This window comes from Gobio gobio (assembly GCF_949357685.1).
Source record: "Gobio gobio genome assembly, chromosome: 17".
NCBI classification, from domain to species: Eukaryota; Metazoa; Chordata; class Actinopteri; order Cypriniformes; family Gobionidae; genus Gobio; species Gobio gobio.
In genome coordinates, this window is record NC_137110.1 from 6921612 (window position 1) to 6940210 (window position 18599).

The following is an 18599-nucleotide window of genomic DNA, read 5'->3' on the forward strand; positions in this document are numbered from 1 at the left end:
AATGCTACAATCTAAATATAATGCCACAATCTAAATATAATGCTACAATCTAAATATAATGCCACAATCTAAATATAATGCCACAATCTAAATATAATGCTATAATGCCACAATCTAAATATAATGCTACAATCTAAATATAATGCTACAATCTAAATATAATGCTATGAATGCTACAATCTAAATATAATGCTACAATCTAAATATAATGCCACAATCTAAATATAATGCCACAATCTAAATATAATGCCACAATCTAAATATAATGCTACAATCTAAATATAATGCTATAATGCCACAATCTAAATATAATGCTACAATATAAATATAATGCTATAATGCCACAATCTAAATATAATGCTACAATCTAAATATAATGCTACAATCTAAATATAATGCTACAATCTAAATATAATGCTACAATCTAAATATAATGCTATGAATGCTACAATCTAAATATAATGCTACAATCTAAATATAATGCCACAATCTAAATATAATGCCACAATCTAAATATAATGCCACAATCTAAATATAATGCTACAATCTAAATATAATGCTACAATCTAAATATAATGCTATAGATCTAAATATAATGCCACAATCTAAATATAATGCTACAATCTAAATATAATGCTATAGATCTAAATATAACGCCATGGATCTAAATATAATGCCATAGATCTAAATATAATGCTATAATCAACACTTTTAACGAATAATTAACCTTGAGAGTTGTAATGTTAAAAACGTGCTAAACATTTTCAAGAGTTCCACATGTAATACTTATTTCATATGCAAAGATGTCAGCCAATCAGAGCAGTGAGCGTTTACACTGAAGTCTCACAGCAGCCAATCACAGCAGTGGGCGTTTACACGTCTCACAGCAGACATGCCCCTTCAAACATTGCGTTCAGAGCAAAGGCTAAAATCAGGGTAGGAAAAATACCTTTTATTTCTAAATTATGTAAACATCATACTTTATCATTCATAATTATAAGTGCACCACAGGAAACATTATAAAACAAAACAATGCAGTTCATGACCCCTTTAAACTGATGTACGGACATTCTCCTGCGTGTGTTAGTGTAATTCCTGTGGACAAATGGCTGTTTATGATGTTTTATTTACATCTTATTTACATGTATGTATTTGGCTAATGCTTTTATCCAAACTCTCACTGTTTGTAGTTGTATTTAAAACAAAAGTTATTGGAGTATGTTAGGCAATACTAGTCTTTCTATCTACTTTATGTCTAATATATATATATATATATATATATATATATATATATATATATATATATATATATATATATATATATATATATATATATATAGTTGTAGCAGACTAAAGACTGCTACAACTGGTGTGAAGTAATTTCATTATTTCATAATTTTTTGGCATAATACTGACATCATGTGTTCAAAGCTTAAAGGTCAATAGCACAGCTGTCCAAGTCATCTGTTTGGTACACAAAATATCCAATCAGGGAACATTATGCTTATAAAGCATGAAACATGTTTGGTCAGGATGCACAGCTGTAATGAAACCACTTACTGTGCAGTTTGGGAATATTTTATCCATCTTGAAAGTTATTTTTAAGATGTGAATTTTGTTAACTGTGGGCCTGCTACTACCATTACAATCCATGATATTTGGCATTACTGTTGGTGAGTTTTAAAGGATTAGTTCACCCAAAAATTAAAGAATTGTCATCAATTGCTGTTGTTCCAAACCCCTAAGACTTTTGTTCATCTTGAAACACAAATTAAGATATTTTTAATGAAATCTGGGAGATTTCTGTTCCTCCATTGACAGCAACTACCCCTTTGTTGCTTCAAAAATTTCATAAAGAGATCGTAAAACTAATCTATATGAATTGAGTGGTTTAGTCCAAATTTTCTGAAGAGACACGATCGCTTTATATGATGAACAGATTGAATTTAGGCTTTCATTCACATATAAACATTGATCATAAACAGCATTATTTGGTGCACGAGAACTGACCTCATTGGTTTACCATATCTGATGTGTGCGTTGATGAATGTTTATATGTGAAGTTGACTGTGGTCATTTAAAGGAGTCTTTTGCGCTTTTAAATTTGTTGTACTGTGTATTTTTTAGAGTTGTTCCGATTCCGATACTAATATCGGAAATATCACCTATACCACAACAAATTCTGGCATCGGTATCAGTGAGTACTTGAAGCCATGCACCGATCCCATACCATTTTCTTAAACAAGACCTAGTTATTATGACCGCTAGCTTTGCCTAACCACTGCACGGTTCTTCTTAGTTCTCTAAACCGGTTCAGAGCAGTGAAGAAGAAATGAAAACGCGTTAGCAGTATGTCCGCTGTTTTGCAGTATTTCGTCTCTGTGTGGATGGGCGCCCTCGCGCACACAAACGCGTGTGACACTCGCTCGCTGTCTTTGTAGTCTCTATCAAGCGGCAACCTCCCCCAGTTTCTCTACGTCCATTTTTTTTTTTTTACAGTCTATGGTCACTATATGAGGACACGAATGCATAAACCGTCACTTCATGAGAATTTACTGTTTCATTTAGAGAAAACTGTCATATAATGAACAGAGACACACAAAGGTCTTCACGGCAACCCGTCAAAATAAAAGGTTGGTTTAACGTGAGGAAATTGACAGAATATATTAGGCTACTGCCTACAGTAGATTTAGCTACGTCTCTATGTAATAATAATAATTATGCCTAGATGGTTGTAAAGAGATTATTTTCTGATTAATATATTTTTTTTATATTCCTACAGTTTTTTATACAGTTATATTGTAAAACTAAAATACCTTTTTCAGTTTGCAGTGTTAGATTTGTGGCTGCATTTGAAGTTCTTTTTCGCTTAAGAAAAATAAATAATATTACTGTCAAATGCATGTCAGATTATAAAAATACTGTAATAAATACAGTAGTTCACTGTATATTTGTTCATGTTTTATTAAGGGATAAGTCTGAAGCACACCATAAAATAATTCTAGCAATTCATACAGGGATAGTTGTGTATATGTAGCTGTATATACAGATACACACCCAGGTATCGAATCAGTTCTTGGGAAGGGAAAAGGGGTATCGGAACATCTCTTGTATTTTTCTAACTGTAACTTCTCTCATAACTTCCTCCCGTTGTTACTCTATCTGTCAGAGAAATAGAGAGAGTGAAAATGGTAATGTACATCCAAGTTACAGGTGTTTTTGGCGCAAGAAACTTGAAAAGTGGACCCTAGAGGAAAACATAAAATGATAAAAAAAGAAATTATATGACCATTTTAAAAGCTCCTAGTCCTTCAAAGTGACTTACAGTTGAACAGTTGCAGGGACAGACTCCCTAGAGCATTTTATGTGTAATAGTCTACATTGAGTAACAAGCTAGCCTGAGGATATGAAGAACATTGATCGATTTGAATGCTTGCTTTATGAACTTTCAGCAGTGCTAACATGTCGATTGATCAGTAAATGTCGATATTTTGAGTATTCTGTATCACTATTGGAACCCTGAGGGGAAATTTGTATTTCTTCTAAAATGTTTTTCTTAAGGCAATCATCATGGCTTTTAATAGAATATATGTGACTATTGTCTTCAAAAGATCAGAAAATGCTCTTATAACTATGAAGAGAAAAGCATCTTGAATTCTTAAAGGTCCCATGGCATGGCATTTTTCTATTATTTTATAATGTTTCCTGAGCTGTACTTATATTGTTAGTATGACTTTTACATCATAAAATGTCATAATTTAGAAATAAAAGGCATTTTTTCTATACTGCTGTTTGCCCTGTGGCTGAATGCCCTGCTTCAAGAGGCGTGTCTGCTGTGAGACTTCAGTAAAAACACCCACTGTTGTGATTGGCTGACATCTTTGCATTTTATATGAGCGGAGGGGGCGTGGTTTATCGAGGCACGAGCAGGCACGAGTCTGCCAGGGAGACGGATGGACCTGAGTTCACTTCACATCAGTTCTCAGCATGTCTGAACTGTAGTAGTTACTGCATATACTTCAGGTTATTAGTCTATTTCTAGTCGGAGGGACTGTCACTCATGTCAGAAAGTTAGTAACTTTAGTAAATTATGGATCAGCGCTGACTGGAGACGCGAACCGTTTAGAACGATTCAGTCCGATTTGGTGAACTGATTCGGTTCACTAAAAAGAACTGGTTCAAAAGAAAGATCGTTCGCGAACCGGACATCACTAATGTATCAGAGACTGAGCTCAGCGATTGCTAACAAAGTTATTTATAGTAACTACTGAGTTATGAGAGCGCTGTCAGTCAGCGCGAGTTTATTGTGTTTGTATCTGAGAGTTCTGAATAAACACGAGTCCCAGTCACACCGAGTCCGTCTCTTCATCATTATTCTACCAACTTTGTAACACATGCAAAGTACCATTACAGCTGTCGAGATGAACGAGTTAAAAGTAAGTGTTGATAATAGCATTATTTTTAAAATAAAATAAAAGCGTCAGTGACGCGCGTTGAGTACACAGCGCAAACAAAGACACAACAGCAGTAATCGAATGTAATCCAGTTTATTGTGGGGCTAGGCTGGCTAGCCCGGATATGCTCACGCTTACCCCCCTTCTGCTTAATCTCACGCCGCGTTTGGTGCCTCCGCTGTGGGCCAGATGCAGTACTGTGGGTCGGGGATGTTGAAGGCCGAGCTTCGGCGTGTGTGAGGTTTATCTCTGCTGATGTTGAGCAGAAACTCATGACTGTATGCACATTTTAGAACCGATAGACGCGACGAGGACGTACAAAAACACTGACTCACAAGATATAAAACACGAAAACACCGTTCTGTCGGGAGAGAGAGAAGCCGCATTGTGTGCACGAATAATAAATAATTAGCTACACATCAGAAATCACTGATCACAGATCAGAAGGAACTGAAAAAAGACTTCTGTTTTCATTTGTACATCCAAACACTGAGAAACTGCCAGCGTTCACTCGTTCACAAGCAATGATGCAATGATCTCTCGACGAGCGTTTGCATGGGCGTGGCAGATTCTCTGGGCGGAGGAAAGGGAGGAAACCGTGCCTGCTTGGACGTCAAACCAGGAGACTTCAGGATTGGCTGGTCTGGCCTGTCATTTTCTCAAAGGCAGAGAAAGACAGCCACAACTCGGTTTTACACCGATCAACATTTCTATCCACTTGGGGACAATATTCAGGCTAGGGGAACTCATATTAATGTTGAAAAACCTCATAAAATGAAAATTTCATGCCATGGGACCTTTAAATCTTAAATGTGATGTTGTTCATGTGTGTTGGATGGTCTCTGGTGCCGGGCTTGAAAATGTCAGACAGAAAATGCTTTGTAAACTTTGGCTCATTTTCCAAGTTAATTAAACAAATTGCAAGCTACATCCACCACCCAAGTTCTTTCATCCACAAAAATGGTGACAGACAATGCGCTGAGATCAAACCCATTGTTTCCATGGAGTCCTCATTTTGTATCATTTACTGAGACATTATAATCACAGCAGAGCCAATCAGAATTCACCTCATCAGACTCATGCTGGGCAAGAATTTCAGCCAATATGGTCTGATATGTTTGGAAAATGATAAATGAATTTAGTGGGCTTCCGTATGATAGGCTATTTGCTATTTGCTTTGTCTCTATTAAATATCTGGTCTTTTATTTTAGTTTTTTAATAATACATTGAAACAGCATGAAAACATGTCCAGGTCACATTTCACCCCCAAATCAAAAGAAATATATCAAACATTTATTTTGCATAAAGAAAAGAGAGCCTTTAAAACCATTTACTATTGTATTTATTGCATCAAGATATTATTTTCATGACAATTAAGGACTTTTTCCCCAAATTGCCATTATTATTGCCTCAATTATCATAATGCATCCAGATTTTTTTACTTTTGAGGGTTTTTTTTTTATTCTCAAAGGTGACTCTCAGTAGATTTTCATCAGAAAACGGAAATACTTTTAAAAAACAAAATCTGCATAAATATTAGGCAATACATGAAGTGTTATCATGATGTTTAAATTCTTTAGTATTAAGGTTTAATATATATGTGTAATATATATATATATATATATATATATATATATATATATATATATATATATATATATATATATATATATATATATATATATATATATATATATATATATATATATATATATATATATATATATGACTTATTTTATATATTTAGGTATATTTTTATTATATAGCCTAATATATCATTTTTTTTTCCACATTATAATGTTTTGTTCATGAAAGTAATGTCACAATGCAAACAAAAAAATCCTAAAGAGGCTTCATTTTTATTAAGCAAAATATATTTTCTTATTTATTTATTTTGAATTTGACTTGCATGAAGTTTCGTCATATTTACCCGCACATAGCGCCGCACATCCAAATTAATGAGCACACACGCTTATTAGGTGTAGTAAGTTTATAAACCGAGCATCTTCTCGATTGTAAATACAACAATAGCGTTAGACCAGTATCTCATTTGCATAATTGGTCTGTGCATTGATTGTGAAGCGTATCTCAAAGCACGCGCTGATCCAAGGTTGCTCTGCGAACATAATCCCCGGCACGCAGTTTTCCCTCTGCAATACGTACAACACACAAACTTATCATATGCAATACTCCTCCGACCTGGGAATCCACCCAGCAGTACCAATTACAATCACTGCCTCTCTCTGGCTCGCCCACGCCTAGCATGGGCCTGAGGGAAACAACTGCAACCATGTCAGTGAACTAGATGAGAGAGGTGTATCCGTTAATGTGCTCTCTCTCCCTCGCTCTCTACCGCTGCCTCTCTGTCCCTAGTCCCTGTTTTCCCTACAGGTACTGTTGCGAAGTCTCTATTAGCTTTATGGCTGATCTACTCTCAAGGTTATGATCCTGTTTACCCCTTGTGGTGTGGCACCACATAATGTTAGACGTTCTTTCTACTCTGCAAGGTTAGACAAACCAAACAGGGATATGTGGTGTGTATTTACCTTGTAAACAGATTTGTACGGTAAATGCTTGAGCACTCGACAAACAAAAACAGTTACTGGCCTATAGGCAAAAGACAGCAAAAACACCAACATTGAAATTGAGGATTGAGTTTGGTATCAATTTTCACACTCTGTTTTCTCTGAATTCAAGCATAGTTGAGTTTTGTTGCATCGTTGCATTGCTGCATCGCGATACGGATGTGGGCGATTCTGTATCGATGCAGTAATAGACCATAATCGATTATAGAAATGACATCATTCGTCACTACATGCTCCTCGCGCTAGTGTAAAATGGCGGAGGGAGGCGAAACACAAAAGCGAGTAATAACATTTTTACAACATTTACAACGTGTGTGTGTGTGTGTGTGTGTGTGTGTGTGTGTGCGTGCGAGGCTGCATGTGTGAGTGTTATTGTAACTTAGGCCTACACTTCTTGACAGTTTCATGCGCTTTTAGTATTTACTAGTGTTTGTTAGCTCTAAATGCTCCTGTCGTCTGCTGTGTTCAGACTTGAGTTGTGTTTGATGTTTGCTACATTCAGGAAGTGAACTTTATTGGAGCAGATAAAATAAAAAGGGAGTTCATATATATCTGACTGCTTGTATTCATTGACAAAAATGTAGCCATGTGCAGTAATATTGAAAATGAAGAATGCAAGGCATTGTGATATTGAATCGAATTGAATCGTTGACATGATAATCGTAATCGAATTGATTTGTGAGACCAGTGACGATTCACGCCCCTATAGTTGAGACAAAGCAATGCAATTGCAAGGGAATTTGTTCGTTTTGGTGAATTGGTTGTGAATTCGTAAACGGAAAAAAAATTGGTGTAGAAACAATTTTCACTCAAATTCATTGCACAATTAATTACAAAGAAACAGCATTTCAGCATTGATTTAAGCATTACAGTGGTTTAAGTAGAAAGATTTAAAGAGTATTTTCTTGAAAAACATACTCCAATAATCTTTCATTTACAACTTTTTACAGTGTATGAATACGTACATATGTACAATACGTACAATACAGATAAATAACATTTGTTCATCTGTTTACACCCCAGTGACGGTTATGTTTATACCAGAGGGATCATCTTAAAGGGATAGTTCACCCAAAAACGGAAATTTGATGTTTTTCTGCTTACCCCCAAGGCATCCATGATGTAGGTGTCTTTGTTTCTTCAGTAGAACACAAATTAAGATTTTTAACTCCAACCGTTGCCGTCTGTCAGTCGTATAATGCATGTGAATGGGGTCCAATTCTATTAAGTAAAAAAAACATGCACAGACAACTTAAAATTAAACCCTGCGGCTCGTGGCCACACATTGATGTCTTAAGACACAAAATGATCGGTTTCTGCGAGAAACCGAGCAGTATTTATGCTAATATTTCACCTCATATCAGACTAATGTCATCAGCTCTCCAGACCACCATAACTTCCTGCGAATACGGTCAAAATACCGGCGCGGTCATAGATATATACATAGATGCCTCATTAGTGCCTGCGCAGATCGGTCGAATGAGGAATCTACGTATATATTTCTATGATCGCGCCGGTATTTTGATCTTATTCGCAGGAAGTTATGGCGGTCTGGAGAGCTGATGACATTCGTCTGATAGGAGGTGAAATAATAGCATAAATACCGTTCGGTTTCTCGCAGAAACTGATCGTTTCGTGTCTTAAGACATCAATGTGTCGCCACGAGCCGCAGGGTTTAATTTGAAGTTGTCTGTACATGTTTTTTTTACTCTAATAGAATTGGACCCCATTCACATGCATTATACGGATTACGGCTCTACTATTGGAAAAAGCATAACGGCTATCTTGTTCAAGTGGTACTGCAGAGTCAAATGACATCTAATGGGGTGGAGGGATAGAGTTCTGGGTAGGGTTAGGGTGTGATTGGATATTCTAGGACAAAATTACATTCACTCCTCTTTGCTGGACGTCTTGGATCACGTGTGCCTTGATAACCAATCATATTACAGCCTTGACGTCATTGAATTTTGTTCAGAGTTGTGCGGGACCATAGAAATGTAGAAGTGCCGTAAACCGAATTGGCACAATTGCCCGTGACCTCTCTTATAAAACAACAGTTTTTTTTTCAGTATAAACTCTAAAAAATAGATAAATCCAAAACAAATGTTGAAGATTAGCCGATGGGCTGTCGATTCATTAGGTAAATTCCAATCGGAAGTGAACATCCCTGTGCCCTACTCACACCAAAGGGCAGAGCTCTTGAAGTGGGAACTTCGTGAAGGGATTCTGTTTTTATAAATGGTGTCCCCTTCCCAAAGTGCCCTTCAAGAGTGCAAAAACGCTGTTTGGATATCATTAAATAAGTTATTTCCTCACAAAAGCAGTTTATTCAGCATAGTGAAGCCTCTCCTCCATTGACATCCATTCAAAAAAATGGCCTCTTGTCTACTTCCTGTCACGGTGTGTGTAGTGCAGCAGGGAAGAGAAGATTCAGAGCTTCCACAAAAGATGGGTTTAATAACTAAAGAGAGCCTTTAGCCTTTTTTCGGCTAAAGTTGCAGGCTTGCCTTCAAGTGACTTTTGTTTTGCTCCAACCCTAATTAAAAACACCTGATCCATCTCATCAAGGTCTTTAAGATTACTAAGAAGGGTGCATTCAAGTCCTCCTAGGATGTTCGTATTTATGAGGTGAGAAGTCGTGTTTACGACATCATGTGCGTTCAAGTCTCTTTGGTCGGAGCAAGATGGCGGTGTACCTTCTTTTAATGAATTTCACAAAAATACAGCAATGTTTGTTAACTCTGCTTATAGAAAAGGAAGAACAAGGAATGTGCATCGGACGAGTTTGAATCTTTTACGTTTTTAATTAATCTATGAAGCCACTGTACACTGTATCATTATATATTAGGCTAATTATTATATTATAATGTTAGCTAACTTTGTTGTAAATGACAAAGCATGACAGTGTCACTGCTAAATACCCGTTATATTCAACTACAGACGTTGATTCAGTGATTCCGCCATGTTTCTCACTGACACGCCTCCAACTCGTACAGATCGGGGCTTAAAGCAGCACTAGGTAACTTTTCAACCTTCATAATATATTTTCAAAACTCTTGTGATGATACATCGACTTACAATAGGTTGAATGACACGTTTGCCATAGCCTGACGGGGTCTGTATCTTTTTTAATCGTACTTTTAAACTTCGGGTTTCGGGTAGTAACCCGAGAACAAAAAGAACTACAAAATTCGACTGCTTTACGGCATATACGTCACTTCCTTAAATTCGGACGTGCGAGAAAAACTATAATTGTTTGCCAAATGTTATAGTCATGGCCGAAGCAGCACAGAAAAATAAGAAAGCAAAGGTTTTGTCGGAGGAAAGCAAAAAGAGGAAACGAGAAAGTGATGGGATTAAAGGCAGGACGAGGATCAACATTGGGCCAGCGTTTGCTCGTTGGCGTGAGCTGGAGGAGGAGGGGCTACAGTCTTGCAAGTAAATACGTAATACATACAAAATCATATTTTAGGATACCTAACATGTCTGTGATATTGGTTTATTTGTCTTTCCTCAAGCTATAATGCAAATCGATTTTTCAAATTTGCAGATTCATCTAGGGTAGCTTGATATTATAATATTGACGATATATGGTTATTACCTACCACTCAAACATTGAATTGAAGTATCATATAGATTCTGTAAAACGGGAACCAATAGACTAGGCTACTATAATGACGCTGGCTTGTAAACGTGAGCATCGCGATCATTTGGCGTTTGAAAAAAATAAAACCCATGAAATTATATTCATATGACATGCTGAAACATATGCCACTGTACCTGGGATGAAGACATTTCACACGCGACGCAAGCAGAACACCTGCATGTGAACTCCTGCAGTGTTCAGGGCTATCATAGTTGTCATGTCAACAAATGCACGTGCGATGCATCCGCTGATGTAGAATGACAGTTTACGACAGTAGTAGAGGACAATACTGTTTCACAACTGTAGGGGGAGCCCGAGAGCAAAAGTTACCTAGTGCTGCTTTAAAGAAAATCCCGAACTTCCCTCTGGTATTTACGACTTCGTGGTGGTGTTCATGTTCATTTTTACGACATGACTTGAACGCCCCAGAACTTCCAAGCAGGTGAGTTGAAGCTGAGTTTGAGACCATTGCCCTAGAATGTACCCTGCCTTTTAGTGTGCACTTGTGAGATAGGTTGATGTTATAACATATTTCAAACTGGTTTGAAATCTTTTCATGTGCACAGCTGTCCTGACAAGCAGTGAGCAGCAGCCAGTGAAATTACTAGATAGTAAAAGAAGAGCAGGGAAGTAGGCCGGGAGTCATACGTAAAGATACACTTATTTCAATGATATCTGTGAGGAAGCAGGGGTATTTTACACTTGATATCTAAAAATAAAAAGAATTCAAGTTGTCTTTGTGCAATTCTATGTGGTTGCTATTGTAGTTTAATTGGTATTTTATGTTGCTACGGTGTTCTGATTTGTTGCTAGGTGATGAATTGTTGACTCAAGTCAAAACAACTCACCCAGAAGACTGACATTCTGATCTAATCACTGTACCACATACTGTGGAAAACAATAGCACACCTCTTATCTTAAAGCTGCATGATTTGAGACACTATTCATCCCAAAGTATGAGCAACAGTGATGCTTGCCTTATAGGAAACACAAAAAACAACAAATAGGCCTAATGGAAAAAAATTATACATTTATAATGTACACTATATCCAAGGATGCATCACTATAATCAAAGGTGACAGTCAAGTCATTTATAATGTTAAAAAAATATATTTATTTCATATAAATGCTGTTCTTGCCAAAAAATCCTGAAAATTGTATCACGGTTTCCACAAAAATATAAAGCAGCAGAACTGTTTTCAGTATTGATAATAAAAAGAAATGTTTCTTGAGCTCTAAATCAGCATATTAAAATGATTTCTGAAGGATCATGTGACACTGAACACTAAAAAAAAATCAGGTCTCCAATTGAAAATGTTCTAGTGACCGATCACATCTACATTTTTTAGTTGGCCAAATTGAATTTCTGTGAATTAAATTGCATCAATTCACAGAAATTCAATTTGGCCAACTGAAAAGTTAGTGTTAGTGTTTAGTGTTCAGTGTCACATGATCCTTCAGAAATCATTTTAATAAAAGTGAAGACTGTAGTAATGATGCTGAAAATTCAGCTTTGCATCACAGGAATAAATTACATTTTAAAATATTTTAAAATTGAAAATAGTTATTTAAAATTGTAATATTTCACAATTGTATTGTTATTATGGTACAAATTGAACAAATAAATGCAGCCAGAGAGACTTGTTTAAAAAACATTTGTAAAAATCTTACCGACCCCAAACTTTTGAACGGAGTAAATAATGACGTGAGCGCAGAATCGTTTTCTTTGACAACCAGCAATGCTTTAATTGCAGAAATGAGTGCAGCGCTATTAATGGGTTGCAGTGTGTCTGTGTGTTTATACATTTCTCGTGTCAGTCTTAACTATGGTTGACTGCTTCCTTGAGGGCTGAATAAGACAAGCTGAAAGGTCACCCATGGCTTTTAGATGCAGGTTTTACCGTGGAGCGAAGGGCAAGCAGTTGTTGCAGAAGAGGGGGCAAAGATTATTGCAATATTCCTCCGAACTGCCAACAGGGTTCGAAATAAACCGTAGGTGGCCCTGGAATCAGATAAGGCTGAGTGAATCAAAGCATAAATAAATAAATCTCAGCCTTCACCCTGAGACAGAAACACCAGTGTTATGAGGAAATGATAGATTCTTTCAACGTCAGCCTTTAACCTGTTTTCAAATAGAACCGGATATTTCTGAAAGCTAATGAGGTTGAATTTCACCTGTGCTGACGCATCAATGTGCCATTGGTTGTATTGATCTTGTGCAGCTCGTATTTCTGTTGATGTATGTATAATTATTCCAGCTCACATTCTGATTCAGCATATATCAAGTCAATATACTCCACATCTGCTCTCCTGTTTGATGCTGATTTGAATGCCGATATCATCCTGCAGCAGCATTAATGAGACATGATATTCATTGAAAGATCATTTGAAAAATTCTCAGCTGTTGCGAGTGAAGAGTTTGCAGACACTGATTGCTCATAATAAGCATATGGCAGGCAATTCATCATGTGTTAAGGAATGAGGTCCTCCACTCTTCTATTATCTTTAGAGCCCGGCCTAGTCGCGCTCCGCTCTCGTCTGCTCTGCACCGCTCTTTTAAGGAGAGCCTAGTTACTGTTTTAATCAATACGCCACTGTTCCACAGTGAGCACAGGCTGAAACAAGCAAGTGACCAATGTATTGCTCTTCCGCTCTCATGGTTCTTGTAAAAATTTGCTTAAAATCAGCAGTAATTCAGTGCTTGATATTTCTATTTAAGAAAATAGTAATGCTCCGCCTCTGAAATGCAACTTTGCTTCTCAGCAGACATCAGATTTTGGGCCAGATTTACTAACAGCTTGCCCCAGCGCAAACCATCTTTTGGGCTTAAAAAACTACTGTCAAGACACGCAGGACATGGCCAATCTTATTGCATATGCAGGAATTTCTCTTTCATACGCAAAATTTATGGGATTTAAATGAATCATGCAAGGTGATTTACTGAGGTTTGCGCTCGTCAAATTTACTGGTGTTTGCGCCATTATTTACCACCCCCCAAAAAGCATGTCTTTAACCAGATGCTAACTTGCACTGCTCTTGGTAGATTGTGTTGGTCATTATGGAAATGATCCGGCTGCGTCTGTGTGCTTTAATTTGCGCGTTGGCAGTACGTGCAGAACTTTCCACTCCGTTCTTTTATGGGATTGTGCTCTCACGCTAATTTGTCCTGTTTAGTAAATCTGGCCCTTTCACTGAAAAAATGACTTATTGCTTGTTCAAATTGCTTGATTAAAATGAGCTAAAGCAACACAATTGCTATACATTTTGTCCTAACTTAAAGGGATTGTTCACCCAAAAATGAAAATTAGCCGGTAATTTACTCACCCCCAAGTCATCCTAGGTGTATATGACATTCTTCTTTCAGACGAATAAAATCGGAGTTATTACAAAAGTCCAGGCTAATCCAAGCATTAGAACAATGATTCATAGTTGCTCTGTTTTTGAAGTCCATAAAAAGTGCATCTGTCCGTCAAATAACGTGCTCCACACGGCTCTGGGGTGTTAATAAAGGCCTTTATAAGGCGAATCGACCCGTTTGTGTAAGAAAAATATTCATATTTATAACTTTATCAAGTAAACTTTCGACCAACCGCATTCCATGGAAAAGTGTTGAATGTTGAAAGTGAAACGTGACGTGACGTCATGACGAGCGGACCTGGTGGCGTTAGTCTTTCGATCGGCAGGATAACCCTCAACAATATTTCCATAAATTGAACAGGGAAGGCGGTCATCGTTTACTTGATAAAGTTTTAGATATGGATATTTTTCTTACACAAACGCATCGATTTGCCTCAGAAGGCCTTTATTAACACCCCAGAGCCACGTGGAGCAGTTATATGATGGGCAGATGCACTTTTTATGGACTTCAAAAACAGAGCAACTATGAATCCAATTCAAATGCTTGGATTAGCCTGGACTTTTGTAATATAACTCAGATTTTATTCGTCTGAAAGAAGAATGTCATAAACACCTAGGATGACTTGGGGGTGAGTAAATTATGGGCTAATTTTCATTTTTGGGTAAACTATCCCTTTAATTTGATTGTGTTCAATCCACTTAAATTTAAGTCAAATTGAAGTTTGCTTAATCCGTTTGTGTTGAGATTACATGAATGATTTGTGTTGCATTAACTGAAACTGGGCGGGGCTTGTTAGTTCCCAGCATGCTTTGCATGTGGCTAAATCAAGAGAGAGTAAATGTTGTTATTTCATGTATTTTTGAGCAAGATGAGAAAGGGGGAGACTTGATTGTGTTTAATAGTGTTTAATATTAAATTATGTTGGAATTATTAGAAGAATTTAAATTAAAGTGGGTTACAATTGTGGAGAAGAGCGGAGCATTTGCTTAGGCTGTGGACTAAAACAACTAATGTCATAACGGCTTTGGAGCTTTAAATGCTTAGCATTTAAGATGCTAATGTGTGCTATACTAGCTAAAAGTTTGTCAACTAGCTAGTGCGGTATTATAATTCAGTTGTGTAACATTAAAATATGTGAAATTAAAGTGGATGAATGAATATATGAAATTGAATGCCTGAATCATGTCAGGGAGCCATATAAAATTAACTTTGAGACCACTTAATTGAGTCACTTTAAATGTATTCATTGCGTGATGTTGAAGTTACATGAACAAATTATGTTTTTTTAACTTAATTGATTCATGTGGGACCGATGTACTCACTTAAATCATGTGAATCCAACAAATCCGACTTTTTTCAGTGTAAATGTATTATATTATATTATATTATATATTTTATCATATTATATTTATTATATTATATTATATCAGGAAGTGACGATTTTGTTCTCTTTGACTGACTGGATGGAAACGGTGCTTTATTTGCAAATGTTTTATGGTATATTCCAATTTTCTAATTAAAATTTAAAGTTAAATTCACAACTTTGGATGGAAAAAGTGAGTACACCCCTCACATTTCAGCAACCATTTTAGTATATCTTCTCAAGGGACAATACTATAGAAATGAAACTTTGATGTATTTTAGAGTAGTCTGTGTGCTGCTTGTATAGCAGATTGCAGATTTACTGTACTCTGAAAATAACTTAACATACAGCCATTATTGTCAAAATAGCTGGCAACTAAAGTGAGTACACCCTAAGTCATAACAGCGGTACACCGTTTAACAATGTAAAGCCACATGTCCTATTCATCACGTTCATGTTTTTCTCTGCTTGACAGGACCATTCAACTTTGTGTATCTTGTATTAGAGCAGTTCAAATCTGGTTCAAATTCTCTCATACTGACCACTGGATGTTCAACATGGCACCTCATGGTTAAGATTTCTATGAGGATTTGATCATTAGAATTGTTGCTCTCCACAAAGATGGCCTGGCTTCAAAATACAGATGCATGAGTGCTGCCAGCATTGCTTTAGAGGTTGCAGAAGCGGAAGGTCCGCTTGTCAGTGCTCAGACCAAACACTGCAGCAAGTTGGTTTGCATGGCCATCATCCCAGAAGGAAGCCTCTTCTGAAGCTGGCTCACAAGAAAGCCCACAAACAGTTTTCTGAAGAAATCCTGTCCAAGAGCATGAATTACTGGTACTATTCCCTGTGGTCTGATGAGACCAAGATAAACTTGTTTGGCTCAGATAGTGTCCAGCATGTGTGGTGACGCCCTGGTTAGAAGTACCAAGAAAATTGTGTCTTGCCTACAGCCAAGCATGATGGTGGTAGCATCATGGTCTGGGCCTGCTGGTACTGGGGAGCTGCACTTCATTGAGGGAAACATGGATTCCAACATGTACTGTGACATTCTGAAGCAGAATGATGGCCTCCCTTCAGATAAGCAGTTTTCTAACATAACGACCCCAAACACACCGCTAAGATGACAACTGCCTTCCTGAGGAAGCTGAAGCTGAAGATGAAGGTGATGGGGTGGTCAAGTATGTCTCCAGACCTGAACCATATTGAGCACCTGTTTGACATCCTCAAGTGGAAGGTGGAGGGAGTGAAAGAGGATCCCAGCAACAACCTGTGCAACTCTGGTGAATTCCATGCCCAGGAGGATTAAGGCAGTGCTAGATAACAATGCTTCTCACACAAAATATTGTCACTTTGGACACAGTTTTGACATGTTCACTTAGGGTGTACTCACTTTTGTTGCCAGCTATTTTGACAATAATGGCTGTATGTTAAGTTATTTTCAGAGAACAGTAAATCTGCAATCTGCTATACAAGCAGCACACTGACTACTCTAAATTATATCCAAGTTTTATTTCTATAGTATTGTCCCTTGAGAAGATATACTAAAATGGTTGCTGAAATGTGAGGGGTGTACTCACTTTTGTGAGATACTGTAGCTATTGTTTTAGACTAGTGTTGTAGCTAATACAGCCTTTCTACCTACAGTTAACAGTGTAATTTAACGCTGCTTAATGTTAATATAATACAGTTTATGACAATTAAGCAAATAGGGACTTTTTCGAAATTATAGATTTGGAGAAAAAAAAAACAATTGCATTTGGATATGTTGAGAATGCCATTTAATCTTGACTTAATTACAACTGTTGCAAAGGTGATCACCGTTTCATTTGAGTCTCTTTGCATACATTCTCTCTATAATAGCTCAGTTCAATTGAGTTTGAATGTGAAACTCGGAAATCATCACCTTGAGTCAGAGCTAACATACCATCAGTCTGGCTAAACCATAAGATTGAATGGAGTCATGCTCTGTAGAACTTAAGTATAGCATGTTTTGATGCCTACTAATTTTTCAATAACGTCATCTATTTAGGACAAACCCTTTTCACATTTCCGGGTTTCTCAGAGCGGAAGTCGTCATAGTTGAGTAAACTTTTATAGCGGTGAATGAGAGAATACATACATTTTTTTTTTTTGTGTGCCCATTTGCTCCATTAGCAAAAGAAAAGCGCCACAATAGTGATTTCACAACTTTCTAAAAGAGGGAAAAAATAGAGTGAGATTGATAACGGCAGTCAAAAGAGAGAAATATGTTAAAGGTGGGGTAAGTGCTTTCTGGTAACCGATGTTGACCAAAACAAACACGCCCCTACCCCAAAAGGGTCTCGCCCCTATTTTGATAGCTCCGCCCCACACATGCATACGCAACGCATGGTGGAATCTGCTGTGCCAGCCGGCCGAAGGTATGATATCATCAGTAAGTGAAAGCAATGTGTGTTACTATGGTAATCCAGGTCGAATGTTCAATGAAAAAGTCACCCCGTACATCCCAAAAACACAGTTCTCATGAACAACTCGATAGCACGAGCACGACAGTCCAACTAACGAACATATTACAATTATGACCAGATTAGAGGGATATATTGATCACTAAAAGAGGAACCAAAGGAAACAAACATATATTGGGAGTTTATTGTCTTACTTTTCGGACACACTGTGAGCTGACGCTTGAAACAGACAGTGGTTTATAGGATGTGGAAATGAATGGGTCTTTATCATCGCTGAAGTGAACGACGATACGATTGCAAATGGGCAAACAAGCGAACATGACACACGAGCATATTCAACCAAAAGCTAGCATATATTAGTTCTGTGAAACAAAATAAAACCAATGTTACTCGCCTATCGAGAAGAAATAAAGCAACCTCTGCCTTCGCTCTTTGAGTTCTGTCCAGCGCTGGAAAGCTAATCTGGCCTGATCGTAATCCTTCTTTTGTTCCATAGACATTTTCCACGTGTTTTTTTATCTGCCATCTCTCTCTTTCTGTCGTCACTTGGCTAATGTCTGTCCTGTGTCGTGTCTTTTGAATAATGATGTGCACCGAGCGCTCTCTCACCATCAATAGTAGACACGCCCCTTACTGCTGATTGGCTACAAGTTTGTTTTGGTCCTCGGCCCGAGACACTTTTATAAAGCATTTTTGAAATAACACTTACCCCACCTTTAATTTTTACCATCACTCCCATAGACGCT